The 8986-nt window shown below is 37.3% G+C and overlaps 1 long non-coding RNA gene across 1 annotated transcript in view; it reads left to right on the top strand.

Annotated features, from left to right (window-relative positions):
- Positions 1 to 1047: 1047 nt before the first annotated feature.
- Positions 1048 to 8986, top strand: part of LOC118691041 (uncharacterized) — a 29808-nt gene continuing 21869 nt past the window's right edge. The window contains exons 1-2 of the long non-coding RNA XR_004980949.2: positions 1048 to 1596; positions 7433 to 7567. This is a non-coding gene — a long non-coding RNA (uncharacterized LOC118691041). The remainder of the gene's footprint in view (positions 1597 to 7432; positions 7568 to 8986) is intronic.

The raw sequence follows: 8986 nt of genomic DNA, 5'->3' as shown, positions 1-8986 counted from the left end.
AGTCATTGAGTCTCTGTGAGGGTTCCTAGAATTATCTGTACAGAAGACAACAATTGTAAAGGTCTTATTGTGGTGGAGCACTGAAGCACATGATTTACTCTCAGGCTGCAAGCAGTCCCATTGATTTCAGAAACTAGTGACATGCAGAAGGTTAAACATGTGCTTTGCTGGGTTGGGGCCAAACCTGGTATCATTCTTCTGAATAGTTTACAATAAATTCTGTTATTAAAAAAAAAAAAAAAAAAACAACAAAAAACCAAAAACCCAAACAAACACAAAAAAACCCCTACCACAACAGCAACAAACTGTTATAAAGATTTGTTATATTTTGAGTCAGGACATAAAAGAACCAACTCTGGCTCAAAAATAAGCCAGTTATTTTTGCAAACACAGTAGGATTTTTTGGCTCTGGTGCTGCTGTAAGCACAGCAGGGTCCCTGTACACCATTCCTGCACGGCCAGGCAAGTACTGTGGTGATATTAACTTTCCTTCATAGGCTGCCTCTTCAGTGGGATTTACCCTTCAGAGGACAGTTGTAGAAAAATCTCCAAGCTCTTGGAGATTCTGCACTGTCCCATTCAGGATGGATATTTTAAAGGCATCACAATTGATTTTGGATTCTGAGCAGGTGCAATTGAACATCTTCCATAAGATTCAAGTTGAACTCAGGTTTGAGGAATATGTTATTTCTGAGTTGTTTATTGTCTGCTACATTCTCAGAGGAAAACTGTTTCATGTCAGTGGAATGATGTGCCATGTATCTAATGTGTGGAACTTTAAAGTTTTCTAGAGAATTAAGATTCTAGTTCTGAGTGAGCTATAGAACTTATGCTTTTACTGGAAAGAAACCACCAAACTTCTGTAAGTATATGCATAAAAGGGAAAATAAAGTAAGGTAATGAGCTGTCTTTGTTTATCCCTTTAATTTCTGTTTCAGTGTAGTCTTTTACCTTGAATGTAACTCATGAGCACTAATAGTCTTTATAGTTAATTCACCATCTTTAATTTCTTTTGTATTGATCTTGGTGAAATTTCAGTCTCCCAAACTGACTCACTCCTAATTTCTATGAGGATCTGAAAGGAAAAGTGTAATATATAAAGATCAAGTGACATTCTCATTCTGTACTTCATTGCTGGGCATTCATCAGTTCTATGTCAGCAATGCTCAGGCAGGATGAGACTCTTCTGAGAAACCAAGCAGTGCAACTTCACTAATTCCCCCCTGGGTTCTCTTCCCTTTACTGAGAAATGAATGTCCTGTAACTACCTGCATACAGTAACCATGGCAGCTTTGGTCAGGATTTTGGGCTATTTGCTGCTTCTCTCCTGTAATAAGAACAAACCTCTTGTTTAGTGTGATGCTGGGGAGGTACTTCAGGCTGTGAAAAATGTTTGAGGGGGCAATCCCAAAATAAAGAGATCTGGTTGATGGGGTGATGCAGTCACTCCCTCAGCTGTTTTTCTTACTGTACATTGTAAATATTTTAAAAACATTTGTAAATGAAGTTATTAAGGAATAACTCTTCTGAAACCACTGCTTTCAGGAGTAATGCCCATGCTGGCACACAGGGGCTGAGAAGACTTGCTCATTTCTGGTAAGAATCACACGTGTCTGAGCTTGTCAAGGGTTTGTTTCCATAACATGAAAGTTCTGGGTGAATGCCAGAGCACTGCCAATTTTGGAAGAGCCTCTCTTCTACTCACTTTGATTTTCTTATTGGATAACAGAACTTCCAATGTCATATCCAGCTAATACAGGGATGGAGAAAAACATAAGGGGAAAGAAAACATTCAAAGGCCCTGTTGAATCTTTCATGATGGAAAAGTGAAAAAAATTCATGCCTGACATTTTTCAATCTATGAAATAGAGGAAAAGAGTTCTGAAAGTTTTGGATATATTTACATTCACACACTTAGAGTTTTATTCATGTCCTCGTAAATAAGTTATCTTTAACTGCAACCAAAAAAGGATCTTGTACAGTTTAGTACCCCTTTATGGTTGACATTGATTTAAAACACTCCATAAGGGGCACAGTACTGCAGGATCAATTAAAAGTAAATGCAGTCATGAAAGTTACATGAAGTACTGTCAGCCAGAGCCCTGCAGACACTGTTCTTCATAGAGCAACTTGCCACCTTAGCTAGACAGAAAAAACAGATGTAGTTACAGGTGGAGTTTATTTCATATTAATCGGTGGCCTTGTGACAGGAAAGCAAAAGTCCCTGACCAAACCAAGGATTCACTGATAAAATTCTCATGCAATTTTAAGAGGATTTTAAGGTTGTGTGTTGAAGCATTTAGTCATCTCTTCCAGAAGAACCCCCAAACAAGTAGTCTGGCTGTCAGGTCTCACCAAAGCAGGTTCCTAAAATGTTATTGCTAATCACTACATTTGTGATGTAGTGATGAGAAAATCAACAGAAACAAAACAAAATCCAAACTCACATCAGTGTGTTTGGCTCTACCAGTTCCAACTTCCTTCGCTTATGATCTTAAATATAAATAAGTGTAAATTAGACCAGTGTTAGATGGGAAGCATTGCTTGATCTCCTGTGAGGAAAAGCACTGATAATGAGTCTTCTCTCGCCCCTGAATGAAAAGCCAGCTTTGTTGAGCTCAGGAGCTGCACTAATTTGTCTTTCCAGCATAATGCCCAAAAGGTAGCAGGTAGGAAAGAGGGACTATTTCCCTCCTAGCCCAGCTAGCCACAAGGGAGCTTCCATGGTACAGACCAGGTGCATATTCTTTTTTCTAGAACCCTCCCCAAAAATGTAGCAGTACAAAACCCATTACAAGTTCTTTGAGCAAGAGTATCTTGTCGTCTTCCTGTTGCCCAAAGGGCTTCCTGTGTGAAAAAAGGGCATTGCTTGCTGTCATAATTAACCACAGGGCCTCCTGTGGCCCCTGTAATCCTAATTTTTGTGTATATATTAACATTTGAATGGAACAGGAAATCTATATCAGATAATGCACAAGGTTGCCATCAGTTTTTGAAAGAGGAGCTTTTAGAATTCATGTACTCCTTATCTGATATAACATTTCTTTTTCTAGTCTAAGGGATTATCTATGCATAGAGACCATTTACATAATTTCTATGCAGATGCTGCTTTGTCCAAACTTTTAAATCAGTATATATGTTTTAGAGACATGACTTTTTTTTTTTTACTTAGCCTCACAGATAAAATTTTATTGATTAATGAAATCTTTATTTTAGTCCCTCCGATGGTAGATAAAAGGGAAAACTGGATTTCTGAAGAATTAATGTTGGTTTATATGGACCTCATTCCTTGCCTACTCACCAAGCTCTGATCTGCCAATATTTCTGTTGACATTTCATCATGACTCTTTCATCCATTTCTTAAGAACATAAGAGAATCTGTGAAATGCCAGTTTGTTGGCAAGCTGTTTATTTATACACATTCATTTTTTATTTTCTTGTTCTTTTTCAACCTGACAAAACAAGTTACAGCTCTGTCACTCTATCAATTTGACATTGCTTTCTCCAATGAAATATAGTCTAAGTTTTGGACAGCTTTTGGCAAGAGTGGCAACTTTTGTCTAAACAGGCACTGGCCAAACAGACCTGGCTGTAAATAAAAAACTAAAGAATTGTGTTCAGTCACCAAGTGACAGAGTTGCTTCTCTTATATTTATAATTATGTGGTTATGGTTTCAAAATTCTCTAATTACTTTAGGTAATTTAAAAAAAAATTAAAAACTAAACAAAAACCCGCCAAAAAATTAATGGTTCATACCAATCTGATGTGGGGGAAATGCTTCACTGACCTCCCACGTGAGGCTTGATTTAATATAAGGAAGGCACTCCAGCTGGGTACTCTGGTAGAGTAAGAGCAGCAGCATCTCAGTCTGACATCCTCTATCAGCTCCAGTCATGCTCAGCCATCAGTGCTCTAAGGAAAGCAAATTATACCTCAAAAGGGAAACTGTATTTTCTCCTGCACTGCAGGCAACCAGGAGACCACCTTGGAATGGGATTCATGTACTGTGTCAGAGAGAAACAGTCAACAAACAGTCCTTTCAGTCCACACCACCCTGTATCTACAACAACAAGCTGTGTAGCCAAGAACTCATATTACAATTTATTTTTAATACCAGGTTTGTCCTGATTTCTGGCATAGAGTTCTTTTCAGAAATTATATTAAACTTGCATTTTTTAACCAAGTGATATATATACAGAAATAATTTTGTCTCCCATTGAGATTTTGTATATTATTTGACTGTTGCATTATAAAGCCAAAGAAGAAGGTGAGCTGAGGACTTTAAAGTTTTTTTGGGTTCTAGGGATTTTTTTTTAATTGGGAAGAAGGGAAAGGCCGATGGCTTGGGCACTTAAAATAGGACTTTGATTCTGGGGAAGAGTAGTCCCGAAAGAGATCTCAAATAGGTAAACTTAAACCACTTCAGTAGTGTTGAAATGCTCTAGATAATCTTTTTTTCCCTTATCTTGATCAAGTAAAACATCATCATTATGTGTATGTGCATATTTAGGTGAGGGAAGAAGGAGGTCTTTACTTAGTATTAATACATTTGCAGCATGTGGTGTCTTAATTCCACCTGCCCAAATGAGCATAAAAAAAGGAAATATTTTCTATTAACTATACTTCTCCTGTGATAGAATGAAAATATGGTGTCATTTTTAAAAGACTGAGTTTAGCAGAATAATAAAAAGAGTTTCTGGGTAAGTCATGGGTTACAAAGAGTTACTATAATATTGGATGCTATGCTTAAGGAGCAGTCATGAAGCGATGCTCTGGCATTCTTAAATTAGTCTTGTCCTTACTGATGTTTGAGATGCAGCATGAGCTTTGTGATCAGCTGAAGGACTCGTGCAGCACAGATCGCATATTTTAGACTCTGGTTTTTGGTAGATCCAAATTTGTGAACAGGTACTTAAATTGTCTATGATTTCATTATTGTTCTGAAAAAGCAATGGTGATGAAATAAAAGTACTTCTTTAGTAGTAATGGTGTTAGAAATATTAGAAATACTTGGAAGTAGTGACAATATTGTTGTCCAGGTCCATGTAGAACAAACAGGTAGGAGAAAAGGAGTGGTCTGTGGTGCTGGGGGTTTTATATTCTCTGCTGAGCAGCCCTCCATGAGTGGTGATTCTGATGGTGTAATTAGGTAATTCATAGCACAGTACAGGTTTAGATTTGGTTGTAAATTTATCTGGATGATTGTACCTCTGCTGGCATAAAGTTTTATTTTCAGTCTAATTTTTTTGCTTGCTTTCAGCTTGGCATAATTAATTTAAAATCTGGTGAATATAAAAGAACCAGCAAGTCCAACTGTCAGTTGAAGTGAGGTATCAAATTAATGCCATATGACAACAACAGTTGTATAAATTTGACCTGATTTGCCTCTGATGTAGTTTATGCTAAAAATACTTTAATACAGACGCATACCAACCATTTTTATCAAGCCCACAAGCAATTTATCCTCAAGTCTTAGTGCAGGAAAACTATTTGGAATGAATAGGAAGTTTTGCTCAATAAAGAGTCTAGTTTTGGCTGCCAAACCAGCCAGCTCCAGAATCAAATTTTTTACACTTAGTATAATATATTATCGTACTCCTCTACTACTGATATCAGTAATTTCCTTCTCTTTTATTAGGAGTAGGGAATATTTGTAATTGTTTTACATGGGTAGACACTCGAGGTCATGCATCAACTTGCAGTGAAAGTGCATTAACTCTTGGGCCAAAATTCTCACTTAAGAGCAAAATGGTTCTATTTTTTTTTTCCAAGTGACATTTCCATGTGTCTCTCAGAATACTTGATTCCCAGTAAGGGAACACATTTTTAATGAAGTGGAATGAGTGTCATCATAAAATTGGTACATTTTTTTTTCATGGAAGATGAAAAAATACGTGCAAAGTTGCATATCATTAATAATGAAAAAAGTCATTTTTTGTCCCTAATACCAGACTTCTTGCTTGACAAGAAAGAGGGGGAAATCTGGCATATTAAAAGAAGCTGTTTATTGAAAAATATTAAATTATACTGCAAAATTCATTTTCATACATTGTATGATTTTATAATCCTAGCAAAGCAAAGAAAAAATGTGTTAATACCTTTTTTTGAATCCTTATGGTGAAAGAAAGAAGCAGGGATGGTTTGGCAGATATTTTAGATTGCTTGCTTTAAAGTTGGGTTTTGAGCTTGCTTTTTAACTGGGAACTATAATGAAAAAGAAACAGTTGTTTCTCTGTCTTTTCCTGGAGGATCTCTTTGTCTCAAGAGGACTAGAAAGGAATCTTTCACAAAGATTTTCTCTCAGTTGTGGTATTGCTGATGTCAAGCATGCAAAAACCATGACTCAGCACCCCAAAAGTCACGAGACTGCATCCAAAAAAAAAAAAAGAAGAAAGATTTTCAAATATCTACGTGGTTCTCTTGTCTAAGCCTTTGTGGTAAACTGATGGCACATTTTTATATTTTTTCTGCAAATTAAAATCTTATTTTTCAAAACAAAAGAAGAAAAAAGAAGCAGCAGCTGAATTTTCTCAAAAGCTTGGAGGACTCCCAGACACGGGGTTCTGAAGAGCAACTGAAGCATTACAAACATTGCAATATAATTGCAGGTGTTGGAAATGAGGCATATGTTTGTAAGAACTTTGATCTAAATTTTAGTCAATAAAAACAATTGGGAAAAAAACTGATTGAAGGAAAAGCAGAGAAACCTTCCTCTGCATTTCAGAAGCTCAGGCTGCTGCAGTACTTTTTATTCTGCAGTCCTTCCAACAGAAATCCAAGAGAATAGGCCTCATGTCTTTAAGGTTAAATAAAAGCCATATAAACATCTGATTGCCAGACAGAAGATACAGTCAGATAATGACAAATAACACTTGGATATTGTCAAAAATGGAACAGGCAAAGTAGTGCAGATGCTGCTGTTACAAAGATATAAGACCTTTACCACAGTTTAAAAGACAAAGACTATTTGAATCTAAGAACATGGTTTCTGGCCAGAAAAAGCTACAATTATTTTTAAAAATGTCACCTCATTCACATTCAGTGATCAGAGAAAATGGAAACATTTTAAGGAGTAATTGTAAACATCTGCAAAAGAAAAAACGAAAACATGACTAAGACAGAAATGAGCTGCCAACATAAAGTATTGTGTGAACAAATCCACCGGAAAAACACCAGGTCTGTGGATGGATTCTATCTGGAATGTGAAAAAAAGCATTGATGATCATAAAACGGACTAGAATGCACCTAAAGATCTTTTACTCTAGGTCAATCTGGCCCCCTACGCCAATATCGAGGAATGTGGCTGCACTTGTGTTTCTGCAGCAGCTTTGGCCCCTGCTGCTTCTCCCGCCCTGTTCCAAGAGAAGCATTTGCACAGGCACAGGGAATTGGACTCAAACTGATCTAACATTTTTTTTCTTTCTTCTTCAGCTGGATCAGTTAAGAAAAAGTCAGTGGTGGTGCAGATGGTGATGACAGCTCATACAGAAATGCTGCTAGATTTCTAACCATTGCCTCGAAATACTGATTTCAAACTGCAGCGCTATAATGACACCATTAATGAAGGTAAATCAGATCCTTATGGTTTTCAGAAAATGCTCTCTAAGGCATCTATAGATCTGTATCTCAGCACAGCATTTAAATGTGTTGAGCAACTTGCAGGGTCCAGGGCTGTTTTTTAAGATAGGTTGTCTCCAGCATGGAGTAACAGAATGACAGAGTCATCACAGGAGAAAGTAAAGGTATTAACCACCCAATTTTCCAGGTATAACTGTGCCAGTTAAAGATGAACAACTCATTGTAGAGATATTATGCACTATGTCCTCTGCACAAATGAGCACATGCACGTTTTCTAAAATACAGCAGGTAGCCTGCGTTGGCTCAAGTCATCTTTCCCTAACACCAAATATTACATCTGAAAGCAACTGTTCTGATTGAAAATGTTTTATCACCATCCTTTGGTAGAAGATTGTAATTCCTCCAGTTCTACTGGCTGACCAGTTCATTTGAACTATTCCTAATCTATCCCTTTCTGCAACAGAGGGAAATCAGATGGGTTACAGGTGGCTCTGGGCAGACAGGCTCAGACAGACCTGAGCACAGGTGCCTTGGCCTTGCATTGCTTTCTCATGCTGCAGCTTTCCCTGCCCAGTCTCTGATCCAATAGCTGATACTTAGTCACCTTCATTTTCCCCCCTTTCATTTTGGTTTTTAGATTTTTGTTTCATTTTTTTAAAACTGAAATAGCCTGTGGTTTGAATTAACCACATTACCATAGGAATGTGTGCCCTTCTTCAGCACATTGAGCAGCACTGGGGGAGCAATACCTGCTGACAAGGTAGCTGTGATTATTTGCTTGAGAAAAATGCTAGTTGGAGTAAAAGGCAAACCATCAATTTATAAAAATAGGTCTACAGTCTTCAGAGTTGACCAGAATAGGGAATGAGAATAAGGACTTCGGGGAAGTTGAAGTTTCAGGAGAAGAATCCTAGAGACTTTGCTGATTAGCTCTCTAAAAAAACCTCTGATATTATAAGAACATCAAAGTAGCTTGATGGCCATGATTTGTTCTAGTTCACACTCAGGCTGAGTTACAGGAGACTGGGACCCTGAAAGAAGGCTGTTTGTGGAGGGTGGGTGTTATTTCATGTTATGTGTATGATGTGCTCTTAATATGTGTGTAGGTGGTATTTGTGGGGGTTTATCTTTCCTGCTCAATAGCTAGAAATGAGGTGTGTGGAGAAATGATGGCTCAATGCAGATTGCCTGCATTTGGGTGACAATTGAGCCTGTGCTCTGTAAATACCAGTTTCTTAAAATCCTGAGCAATCAATGTCAAATGCTCATGAAAAATCACCTTTTTTAAGGAATTTTCTTGAAATATGGCACATGATTTCAGAAAATCTATGATAAGACTTTTTGAGGAAAACATTTGAAATATTTAATGTGCACTTTCAAACTGCATTTTTTTGGGAGTTTGGTAGT

This window comes from Molothrus ater, chromosome 12, assembly GCF_012460135.2.
Source record: "Molothrus ater isolate BHLD 08-10-18 breed brown headed cowbird chromosome 12, BPBGC_Mater_1.1, whole genome shotgun sequence".
NCBI classification, from domain to species: Eukaryota; Metazoa; Chordata; class Aves; order Passeriformes; family Icteridae; genus Molothrus; species Molothrus ater.
Note: the sequence above shows the minus strand (reverse complement) of the source record. Positions and strands in the feature narration are given on the sequence as shown.